Below are 13,695 nucleotides of genomic sequence, written 5' to 3' on the forward strand. Positions count from 1 at the left end.
CAGCTAACACACTACAAAATAACAGTCATTGACTATGGACTTAAGTAAAAATAGACTATTGATAAAAATAAGTCATTAATTCTGAAATGGACAGTATACAAAGAACAAAAGTAAGGCATAATAAATACTAAAATTATATGCTATTTATTTCCTACTCATAAAAATAAAAGAATAACTATATTTTATTTATTTTCTCTTTATAAAAACAAAGAATAAAAAATTATCTTGTTGGATGTTTTCCCTTTTTTTTAAACATTTGTACCATTTGTTAGGATAATATCTCAATACTTGTGTATGTATATTTCTTCGTGAAAGCAATTCTTGGAAATAATTCTTATTTGTTAGTGTAACAATGTTGAAATGAGTGTCTAAAAACAAAAACATTTTACTTATACATGATATTTAGAAAATGTCTTAGGAATGGATTTTACTTAATTACTACATTTGTATAAAAAAAATATCTCTAAGAAAATCGATGTGAAAGACTCCTCACTTTCGATAACAAACTTCTCAAAAAACAAACTGCACACTTAAATAAAGAAAGAAAATAATTAAAAATTAATAATGATAGTAGCATAAAAATATTCTTCTCTTGTCAATATAAACATATTTTTGAGAATAATGTGGAAGAATATAAAAATATAAATTAGTAATACAAACTAGCATAGAACCAGAATAACATGACTGGACAATAGGCAACAAAATTTAGATAAAGGAATAATTTTTGACTGAATTAGACAACGATTCAATCATTGCCTAACTTCAGTGCAAAAATTAAGTCCGAAGGGTGGTGATATGTAAGGTGTCGGGCAAATCCAACACCTTCCATGAAAACCCTGACATGATAGCAAATCCGGCAGTATGTGACATTGCTCCAAATAAAACGTGACATTAAATTAACCAAAGTAATACGATCAATGAGCGAGCAAATGGAATACCGCAGACTAACACAAGAATGCCTAAATGCATGTCATACCTCCCCACCGTGAAACAGACGTAGTTCCGAGGGAAGAAACGAGAACAGAAGCCGAGAGGAGAACAGTGTTAAGCTAGAAGGCCCTACGATAAGGGACGGACACCCACAGCGTCGGCTGTCCGCCAGGACACCCCCCCCCCCCCCTGCCCATGTTAAAAGATAGAGCCCTCCAGAAGAACAGTCTAGATCTTACGATAACACTAAAAGGGCCACACCAGCTGCAACTTTTAGCGTGAGACTTTTTCACGTTTCTGATACGTTGCAAACGTTAAAAACACTGCCCCACCACGAGAAGTATAACTTTTCTCATTGGACGGACAGAATTTTTGTAGGCGGAGCTTAAAGTTAACATTGAGACGCTGATTGGTCAGTTGAAAACACAGCCAGATACCTTTGCTTAAACCAACTTCGGCAAAATTGTAGTAAGGACAAGTTAGGAGAGAGTTGCTTCTGAGACGGCAAGATGTGTGGAGCTGTGGCGCCCGCCGCCCCCTGACGCTGCCTTAACATCGACAAGGTAATGAATGCACTTGATGCCACATTTCTGAGCGCATAAAGCTTCACTCAGAACTGCAGAAGTCTCATCTGTTACATCCCCTTTTTACGTAATACTAGTGTCGATCGTCAATTAAATCTCATGGTGTTCACGATTGCTACTTGAAGTAAAAATCTGAAACGCAATGATTTCTCTGTTATATAATTATTGAGAAGCCGCATCAGCCACTGTAATTTACGACAAGTTAGATAAGTAATTAAAGATAATTGAGGGTCACTATAGACCATTTTGATAGTTTTCTCTTTTATGAAACTTAACGTAAATCTAGATTATAGATGTGATATGGCATAGGACATCCTTCGGTCCAGTGTAGAACTTGGAAACCCATTCAGGGAATATTCATTCACATTTTTGTTGAACACATTTGGTTTTTATCATCCTGTATTAAAATATTTCCTTTTATCAATAGTGCAACTTATAAACAACGTTTTGTGAGTAGAATAAAGTTTCCCTTCGTAAACTTAACTCCTTTTTCGACGTTATTTTACCAGTTAACTAAAAATAGGAAAGCCTTGAACCCCTTCCACTAAATTTAGTTGGTGTTAAGATTCTTTTACAGGGAGTGCAGTGGAGCTGATGCTGAAATCATTAAGTATTTGATTATATCATCGCGAGTCTCACTGAACTCTTCTGAACTCTACATGTCATGTGTGGTCTGGTGTCTCCTTACCAGCAACAGGTCCCAGGTTCAAACTCGTCAATTCCCTAAAAAACACGCTCAGGGTGTCATTGCGCGAAAGTGGTAGGGAGACACGACTTATAACAAACAGACACCACGCAGAATGTTAGAAAATCGAAAACATCCTTTGAGAATGTGTAGAGTGATCCCAAAGTATAATACCATATGTCATAAGCGAGTGAAAGCAAAGTAGACTACTTTTCGTGTCGAACTGTTACATACTTCAGATTCCGTTGGAATAGTAAAAATGGCAAAATTAAGTCTTTGAACAAGATCCTGAACGTGGGATATTACGACAATTTACTATCTAACCGAACACCAAGAAATTAGAACTGGCCGTTCTGTGAAATTGAAACGTCGAGTTTTGTTGAATTGGAAAATGAAGTATTTTCGTTTCTTCGGGATAGGTCAGTGGAATGTCTGGTGTCGTATACGCTCGACTGAGCGGACAATGTACATGAGCAGAACAATGATGAAGATACCCACTTAACAAGCGAAAGTATATTGAAACAGATGTCGAACCACGTAGCTCATCATCCTTGTCGGACAGGGAGCTACAAATCCCCTCTCCAGTGAAACGCAGTAAAGGACAATCGTTGTCGAAGGAGCTGGTACTAAGCGTAATAACGTAAATGGAAGATCAACCGCAGCATAGTTAAGAAAAAAACTGTTATGAACAGATTTCGAATAAGTCCGCAGCAATATGACCGTGTAGTGCGTAAGATAAACTATGGATTTCAACGGAGGACAAGACAAAGATGCTAGATACAGTTTAGTGTGACACCGAAAATGCAGATACAATACCTTCCGCGCCACCCAAATTTTTTTGTCGTTTAATATCCGTTGATAATTTGTAATGTACTTCTAATTCTGAATCTGTAGGCTTTATTACAGAAACAGTATTTAATATGTAATGGATGCAATAGAGTATTAATTTGTAACTGTGTGTAATTGGTTGTAATTAGTAGCGAAAGGAAATTTATTTTAATGTGTCGATAGCAATGACGAAACGGCAGTTGCGATGCCGTTGTTTATCTTTGCGTATAGAGACACTCTGTCGCGTTGCGAGCAGAGAGGAGGCAGAGCAGCTTCAGTCATGAAAGAGTGCGGAAGTGTTTGTTGGGGGCTCCCGCAAACGCGGGGTGCAGCTGTGATCCCGCCAGTGTAGGCGCCCCCAATTCGTTAACCAGCGAGTATTGAGAGTACGATAGGAGTGGACGGGCGGAGGAAGCTGCCGTTCTAACCATTGCCTGTCTCATCAATATCCGTGGCTCTGGAGACAACTCGGGGTTCTCAATCAGCAGCGACAGGAACAACGGCAGTTCAGCGTTGTCGGCGGTTACATTCTTCGTCGTCCGCACAGCTAAAACATCGTAAGACTGCTAATAATATTGTACAGGCATTACCCAGTTAAATTCCTTTCACAAACTTCGACTAACTTGGTTGAATAACAGCCAGCAATAGGTAAAACTTTTAGGGAACCTGTGCAGCTATTGTTCTCACACATTATTGCCAAGCGGAATCCCCTTCCTTTCCATGCAATCACCGAGTGTCATAAAAGTATGAAAATTGATTTAGTACTTACTGCCCGTTGTGTTTGTTTGCTACTGACCAGTTTCAATCTACGCTACTGGACATTGAAATTGCTACACCAAGAAGAAATGCAGATGATAAACGGCTATTCATTGGACAAATATATTTACTAGAACTGACATGTGATTACATTTTCACGCAATTTGGGTGCATAGGTCCTGAGAAATCAGTACCCAGAACAACCACCTCTGGCCGTAATAACGACCTTGATACGCCTGGACATTGAGTCAAACACAGCTTGGATGGCGTGTACAGGTACAGCTGCCCATGCAGCTTCATCACGATACCACAGTTCATCAAGAGTGACTGGCGTATTGTGATGAGCCAGTTGCTCGGCCACCATTGACCAGACGTTATCAGTTGGTGAGAGATCCGGAGAATGTGCTGGCCAGAGCAGCAGTCGAACATTTTCTGTATCCAGAAAGGTCAGTACATGACCTGCAACATACGGTCGTGCATTATCCTGCTGAAACGTAGGGTTTCGCAGGGATCGAACGAAGGGTAGAGCCACGGGTCGTAACAGATCTGAAATGTAACGTCCACTGTTCAAAGTGCCGTCAATGCGAACAAGAGGTGACCGAGACGTGTAACCAGTGGCACCTCATACCATCACGCCGGGTGATACGCCAGTATGGCGATGACGAACACACGCTTCCAATGTGCGTTCACCGCGATGTCGCCAAAGACAGATGCGACCATCATGATGCTGCAAACAGAACCTGGATTCATCAGAAAAAATGACGTTTTGCCATTCGTGCACCCAGGTTCGTCGTTGAGTACACCATCGCAGGCGCTCCTGTCTGTGATGCAGCGTCAAGGGTAACCGCAGCCACGGTCTCCGAGCTGATAGTCTATGCTGCTGCAAACGTCGTCGAACTGTTCGTGCAGATGGTTGTTGTCTTGCAAACGTCCCCATCTGTTGATGGCTGCACGATCCGTTACAGCCATGTGGATAAGATACCTGTCATCTCGATTGCTAGTGATCCGAGGCCGTTGGGATCCAGCACGGCGTTCCGTATTACCTTCCTGAACCCACCGATTCCATATTCTGCTAAAAATCATTGGATCTCAACCAACGCGAGCAGCAATGTCGCGATACGTTAAACCACAATCGCGATAGGTTACAATCCGACCTTTATCAAAGTATCACAACAACATTTCACCAGGCAACGCTGGTCAACTGCTATTTTGGGTATGAGGAATCGGTTGGAAACTTTGCTCATGTCAGCACGTTGTAGGGGTCGCCGCCGGCGTCAACCTTGTGTGAATGCTCTGAAAAGCTAATCATTTGCATATCACAGCATCTTCTTCCTGTCGGTTAAATTTCGCGTCTGTAGCACGTCATCTTCGTGGAGTAGCAATTTTAATGGTCAGTGGTATATACACTCCTGGAAATGGAAAAAAGAACACATTGACACCGGTGTGTCAGACCCACCATACTTGCTCCGGACACTGCGAGAGGGCTGTACAAGCAATGATCACACGCACGGCACAGCGGACACACCAGGAACCGCGGTGTTGGCCGTCGAATGGCGCTAGCTGCGCAGCATTTGTGCACCGCCGCCGTCAGTGTCAGCCAGTTTGCCGTGGCATACGGAGCTCCATCGTAGTCTTTAACACTGGTAGCATGCCGCGACAGCGTGGACGTGAACCGTATGTGCAGTTGACGGACTTTGAGCAAGGGCGTATAGTGGGCATGCGGGAGGCCGGGTGGACGTACCGCCGAATTGCTCAACACGTGGGGCGTGAGGTCTCCACAGTACATCGATGTTGTCGCCAGTGGTCGGCGGAAGGTGCACGTGCCCGTCGACCTGGGACCGGACCGCAGCGACGCACGGATGCACGCCAAGACCGTAGGATCCTACGCAGTGCCTTAGGGGACCGCACCGCCACTTCCCAGCAAATTAGGGACACTGTTGCTCCTGGGGTATCGGCGAGGACCATTCGCAACCGTCTCCATGAAGCTGGGCTACGGTCCCGCACACCGTTAGGCCGTCTTCCGCTCACGCCCCAACATCGTGCAGCCCGCCTCCAGTGGTGTCGCGGCAGGCGTGAATGGAGGGACGAATGGAGACGTGTCGTCTTCAGCGATGAGAGTCGCTTCTGCCTTGGTGCTAATGATGGTCGTATGCGTGTTTGGCGCCGTGCAAGTGAGCGCCACAATCAGGACTGCATACGACCGAGGCACACAGGGCCAACACCCGGCATCATGGTGTGGGGAGCGATCTCCTACACTGGCCGTACACCACTGGTGATCGTCGAGGGGACATTGAATAGTGCATGGTACATCCAAACCGTCATCGAACCCATCGTTCTACCATTCCTAGACCGGCAAGGGAACTTGCTGTTCCAACAGGACAATGCACGTCCGCATGTATCCCGTGCCACCCAACGTGCTCTAGAAGGTGTAAGTCAACTACCCTGGCCAGCAAGATCTCCGGATCTGTCCCCCATTGAGCATGTTTGGGACTGGATGAAGCGTCGTCTCACGCGGTCTGCACGTCCAGCACGAACGCTGGTCCAACTGAGGCGCCAGGTGGAAATGGCATGGCAAGCCGTTCCACAGGACTACATCCAGCATTTCTACGATCGTCTCCATGGGAGAATAGCAGCCTGCATTGCTGCGAAAGGTGGATATACACTGTACTAGTGCCGACATTGTGCATGCTCTGTTGCCTGTGTCTATGTGCCTGTGGTTCTGTCAGTGTGATCATGTGATGTATCTGACCCTAGGAATGTGTCAATAAAGTTTCCCCTTCCTGGGACAAAGAATTCACGGTGTTCTTATTTCAATTTCCAGGAGGTGGTTCTCCGGATATTACTTTACATCTGTCGATTTAGCTCCGTTACGAGCGAAGTGTTGAGTTTTCTCTGCCAGTCCCATCGCAGGTCTGTTCCGATACTCCGTAAGCTCGTTTTTTTTTTCATTAAACGTCAATGCGGGAAGGTGTCAAATGCCTTACTGAAATCAAGGAACACGGCATCAGCCTGAGCGTCGTTGTGCACTGTTCTGTGGATCTCATGGAGGAACAGAGCGAGCTGACTTCCGCAGGATCCTTGTTTACGGAATCCATGTTGATTTTTACAAAGTAATCACGATACGCGTTGAGACATTTATCCCACTGGAAAACGAGACGATCAGTTCCCGTTTCGTAGAATGCAGTCGGCCGCTGACAGATCCCACTCTTGCGCATCCTCGTCCGACTGAAACCGACGTCCACTGATGTCGTACTTCAGGTCACCAAAGATGTGAAAATCACACGGTGATAGTTCCAGGGTGTATGAAGGATATTGAAGTTTTACCGAAGCAAGTCCCTACAGTGAAGCCTTCGCCCAATTCGCTGTGTAGGGACCGGCGTTTTTGTGCAGCAGGATGATTTCGTCCGATAGCGTTCCATCAGGTGGAGAGCAAACGGCAAAGCCTGCAGTAGAAACATCCCATATCTCCCCCTGCCAAAGAAATCCAAAGCTGTTCACGGAATTACCGGTAAGGCCATGATCACAATTTTCTTCGACAGTCGGAGCTCTCTGCTCGTCAAATTATTGGAACCACAATCAGTGCACAGCGATATGAAGACACTTTGCAGAAATGGCCACCCCCTCCCCCCTTCCCATCAAGTCAAAACGCCCAGGAATGAAATCATTTTGTTGCACGATACCGCCCGTCCCCACACTGCAGATCGGACGAAGGCTACACTTCAGGGATTTGATTGGGAGAAACTGCTACATCTTCCATACAGCCCGGATCTTTCACCGTGTGATTTTCACATCTTTGGTGACATGAAGAAAGACATGCATGGAAGTTGATTTCAGTAGGATGAGAAAGCGTAAGAGCCAGTAAGGTTGTGGAATCGTCAGCGGCCGACTGCTTTCTACGAAGCAGGAACTGTTAGTCTCGTCTCCCAGTGGGATAAATGTCTTAACGCGAGTGGTGATTACTTTTGAATGGAACCATTACATGGTCCCGCTTGTGGCGGGTGTTCGCTTTTCATTTGATTTTTCGTGTTAAAACTGTATGCGTAAAAAGTCTTCGGTTGTCTTCTGCTGACTGGTGCTGGCCCAGGAATCTGTTCTGGAGAGGAGATCACAGTTTGTTACAGTCTGTATCCTCTTGCGCCTCCACTTCCGAACTTAACTTGCCTCGTATCCACTCTCCAAGTGGTACAAACATACAGTAATATGTTCACATTACCTCTACATGCTAAATATCTCATGGGCCCAACCTTGGACATAATGCAACAGCGAATTTCCGAGGCACATCTCGGTAGGTTTCCGGAGGTGTGTGGCACAAAGTGTCTACGCACAGGTCACACAATTTACACAGGTTACGGCCGGTGGTTTGCTGACTCGTATCTGGCAGCCTATAGTGCTCCAGACATGTTCCATCGGGTTCAGATCGGGCGAATTTGGCGGCGAAGACATCAATGTGAGTTCACCATCACGCTCTTAAAAACTACTCTAGCCTTCCGACATGGGCGTCCTGTTGGAAGGTGCCATCGCTGACAGAGGCGACATTAAGTATGATGGAATGCAGTTGGTTCTCGTAATGCTCACGGAGTTCACAGCTGTACGGTGAAACTGTTCGTACCATTTAACTGATCTGATAGAGTTACAGTGGCATCCACAATGGTACTTTTTTATTTCTCCTTTCCGAACTTTAATTGCCTATAGAAATACCTCTCTCTTTTTCTTTAATGGTTGCTCAGTATGCAGATCGGACAACATTTGAGATAGGTTATAGCACTGTATCACTCTCTTCTTAACTACCGCCTTCCTTTCATGTCCTACGCTCTAACAATTTCACTCTGGTTTCTGTGCAAGTTGTCACAATATTTCGTTCTCTATATTTTATCGATGTTACCTTCAGAACTTGAAAGAGTGTATTCCAATCAACATTTTCTACGATATGAGTTCTTTACCGTTGCCTATTTATCGTTGCGGAGGAATATACTGCCTGCTAAATGCCACAGCCTCCATAAATTTTGTAAACAGAAACAGGGTGCTTCTTTCACCAGGGTTACTTTATTCTTAAATAAATTATTCTGTCATTTCGTCACTCGTATATAGTTTCTTCATTCTGACCAATTTAAGAGATACATACATGACGTACAACAAAACATTTTTTTGCATATATGTGATAAATACGCATTTGGAAGAAACAGATGAGTCCATTATTCAGGCGAACGTAACGGGAGCGAGTAATGCGAAAGTACTGCTTCCACTGGGATACGTTACAAAATGTGCTGGAAAATTAGTCCACAGTACATTTTTAGCGAGGCTCCCATACCCACTGTATAGGACATATTTTTCACTAAGAATATATTTTATACTTATTTTTTAGCAGAGTTTATCGATATTTTGCAATGTCAGGAATTTGACCACCTCTTTTTTCAGAAACCTGTTACAGTCTATTTCTTCTACGTTAACATATTCAATGCTCAGAATAATGACCACTGAGCTGAAAGTTCTGTTTTTGTGAAACTTCACACATGTTGTTTTGTTCCTGTTGATCAGTAGATTATTTTCTCTAAAATATCTTTCTACACTCTGCATGCTGACATTGGATCTCTTTTCTCGATCCTTTCCTGAGTCGTTACATAGGAGTAAAGTTGTGTTGCCGGCATGTACATTCACTTTTTCATTTACTGTAGTGGGCACGTCTTTTACATAGAAGATAAAAGGCATACATCTGAGCTACTCCATATTTTACCACCAAAAAGCCAGTGTAGACATTTCTCTCAATATTTCCTGATTTGTGTTTTATCTCCACCCTGCTACTTGCTTTCATAAAAGCTTTTTATGATATATGAGGCTTTCCCTCTTACATCAGAGCAGTGCATTCTTGGAGTATTCTATGACAGACGAAATCAAACACTATGCAAAGTTCTTAGTATACCCTCGCTACTTTTATCTATTAATCAGTGTCTCAATTATTGTTTTTACGAACTTTGCAACAGTCTTTGTGGGTCTCCCTTTTCTCAACCCATGCTATGCTATGTTTAAGGCATTTTGTTTCTCTATCATGGTTATCATTCTGTCGTTAATCACTTGTGATTTTTATGGTCTACAGTTTTCTTGATCTACCTTGTACCCCCTTTAAATAGTTGAACTACCTTGCTCCTTTTGAAGCAGTTTGGGAATAGTCCTTTCTTCATTACTAAATTTATCAAGAACGTCACTGGTTTTGCAAGGTATTGAGCACAAAACTTAATCAGAATAACAACAAAGAAATAATTTTCTGAATAAAAATACTGCTGACATAGCAAAATTTTACAAATCCGAACAAACAGTAATAGGTCACAAAGCAAATAAATTAATAGAGAAACCCTACTCATAATAAAAGTGGAAAAAAGCTGCTAAGGAACAGGAACAGTTGCTTAAGAATCTCAACAGGAAGCTCAATGGGAGCAATGCACAGGCTCTGAAAGCTGATGAAAATTCTACAATAGTGCTTATAGACAAATGTGAATATATAAATGAGACAATTGATTTCTTTCAGAATAATCACATACATGAAATCTCACATGACCCCTCACAGAAGTAGAATGTTACACTGAGGAAGCAGTTGACTAAAACATATTTCCTATTAACATTTGCAGTACTGTTGTAAGTAGGCTGTTTAGGTTTTTATGTAGGTAACGCCATGTCGCGCTCTATATGAAAATCACTGACTGTGCTGCGTGCAGTCTGTGGCTGGTTGGCATTGTTCAAATATTCGCTATTGTAGTGTTGGGCAGTTGGCTGTTAACAGCGCGTAGCGTTGCGCAGTTGGAGGTGAGACGCCAGCAGTGGTGGATACGGGGAGAGAGATGGCGGAGTTTTGAAATTTGTAAAACTGGATGTCATGATCTGGACGTGTGTCCATCAGAGACAGTAAATTTGTAAGACTGGATGTCATGAACTGATATATACATTATGACATTTGAACACTATTAAGGTAAATACGGTGTTTGTTCTCTATCAAAATCTTTCATTTGCTAACTATGGCTATCAGTAGTCAGTGACTTCAGTAGTTAGAATCTTTTATTTAGCTGGCAGTATTGGCGCTCACTGTATTGCACTAGTTCGAGTAACGAAGATTTTTATGATATAACTGATTCATGAAAAGTATAGCTTATTGTTAGTCAGGGCCATTCTTTTGTAGGGATTATTGAAAGTCAGATTGCGTTGCGCTAAAAATATTGTGTGTCAGTTTATTGATGATCTGAATAAGTAAAGAGAGAAACGTCTGTGTACGTTCAGTTTTGCTCAGCTGTTTGAAAATCAGATAACGTAAGGGGTTTATCAGCACAATCATTCATAGATTTTTCTAATGGGAGGTTTCATATGTCGACCCTTAGCCGAGGATAGCTCACTGTAATCATCTGATTTTTTTCTTGTAGTTTGTGTAATTAGTGTAGCTATTGTTTATTGCTAGCGCGTAATTGTAGACAGAATCTCCTTTGTAGTTGTAGTCTTTCATTGTTGTACAGTAAAACAGTTGTGACATGCATGTAGATTTGCACCAAGTATTTCGCAGCTGGGCTTGCGATTAACTAGATATTTTTATCAGTGCTATGTTAATGTGTTTTCTTATTTTTGCTCTTCACATTGTGCTTTTCTTGTTATCGTGTGAAATACGTGATAATTATGGCGTGTGAAAACCGTAACACTATGCTCCAAAGTAAATTGAGAAATGATAGTGACGGTGAGTGTAGCTTATCAGCACCACCGTGGAGTAATCAATTAACAGACATTCAAAGTAGTAATTTGGTCATTGCGCATAGGGAAATGGACCAGGCGGCAAATAATGGTGTAGACAGTGAAACAGTTAGTGAATAGGGAAACATTGTAGATCGATCGGTCGGCAACACAGGAATCCGAAATGACAGGACAAAATTTTGCAACTACTGCAGATTCAGGTTTTGCGTCATTACCCGTTTCTCAATCGAGTCAAGACACATTTTCTGCCTTTCAAAATGCGAATGTTGCCTGTTATGCACTGCCACTAAGCACAAAGGAACAAATTTCAGACACTAATACATTGTTTTTGCAATTCATGCAACGCATGGAACAAAATCAGGAACGAACACAGCAACAGCTGCACAAGTTAGACACAATGGAACAAAATCTTCGAAAGATAAACACAATTGAGCACACGCTTGATCAAACTCGTAAAGATTTAACTGCTGAGTTACTTAAAATCGAATCTAAATGTCAAAAAGTCTGTAATGACGTGAAAACACAGATTTGTGAGCATTTTCAACCTATTTTTTCGCGTCATGAAAATGCATTACAGAATCACGAAGCAGCCATAAAGGAACTGCAAACTATTGTTCGTGAAAATCACGACACCTTGCAAGCTAAAATTGACTCAGTTGCATCTACCGATTCGGTTATGCAACTTGCAAAAACTCAGGAAAACTTAAAGGACACAGTAGATACGTTTTCAACACAAATGGACACTCTGAAACTTGGTTCAGAAAAACACACTGAGGAAATCAGTTCATTATCGGAGAAAGTAGCCGAAATTTCGGATCATTTCACTAACTTATCTACAAAGGTAGATGATGATCTGAATGACACAAGACCCATACCCTTCACTGACACAGAAGTGTATGTACAAATTAGAAAATTCAAACAAAATCAAAATCAAATCAATACACAGTACGAAAGAGAAATCCGGGAAGTACAAGATCAGTTGACACAGGTAATACAAGAATTACATATTTCAGAGGACATTCGCGCTCCAATACGGCAAGAGGGAAATAGAAATACGGAACAACCACAAAATAATAACACAGTGCACTTCGGAAATTATGAAATAAATTGGCAAGGTACACCGAATTTAGAGATGGAACCGCCGAAACGAAGTAACAATGACCGATATGGGACTCGCCGACATGATGATTTTGACTGTTCATTACTACACGTAAATTCAAAACATTTAAGAATTCTGGCCACGTCATTCATCCACAAGCGTGGCTTCATCAATTCTCTCATTGTTTTCCTCCCAACTGGTCATTAGAGCACAGATTAGAATTTATGTGTGGCCACTTAGAGAATGAACCAGCTGTAAGAATGCGATCGGTCATTCACGATTGTCACAGTGAAGGAGAATTTTATCATGCCTTCCTCTCAGCATATTGGTCTCAAGCTACACAAGACCGAGTAAAACATAGCATCATAATGATGAAACATTTCGAACAATCCGAATTTTCCAGTCTTGTGAAATATTTTGAAGACATGTTGCATAAGAATCAGTGCCTGTCAAACCCATCCAGCCCCCCAGAACTCATCCGCATTTGCTTAATAAAATTGCCTGAACATTTACGACATATTATTTTGGCAGGACGTTGCAAAGACGACATTGAAGCTTTTCAGGGACTCTTACAAGAATTAGAAATTGATACAGACAGTCGCGGGATGCAAAAACAGGAAAACAATCACTGCAGGTCACATGCGTCACAATTCCGTGACGACAGAAACAATAACTGGACACGACAAGGCTATTCTTACAACGCAAATCGTGATCAAAACAGGCACCACCCATATGACAACCACTGGCAGAGTAATGGTTGCAGAGGAAGATCGCTTTTCTGTAGTAATGAATATGACAGAGACAATCAGAGAAACAGACAACATGGGAACCAAAATAATTATTATCAAGGGAGACAGAATAACTTCAGATGCAGCGGTCCACCATGCAGTTACTACTCATGGAGAAATTCTCCACCACGTGACGGACAAGAAAAAAATTGCAGCAACTACCGACATGACGACAGAAGATATAACCTTAGCAATAACCAGAATTCAATCTGAACCGGCGGGATTCAAACAGAGCAGGGCACTCCCAGCAAGGTGAATTTGTACAAGATAGGTCTCCTAATCCCAATAACGATGCGCGCCAAC

This window comes from Schistocerca piceifrons, chromosome 1 (assembly GCF_021461385.2).
Source record: "Schistocerca piceifrons isolate TAMUIC-IGC-003096 chromosome 1, iqSchPice1.1, whole genome shotgun sequence".
NCBI lineage: Eukaryota > Metazoa > Arthropoda > Insecta > Orthoptera > Acrididae > Schistocerca > Schistocerca piceifrons.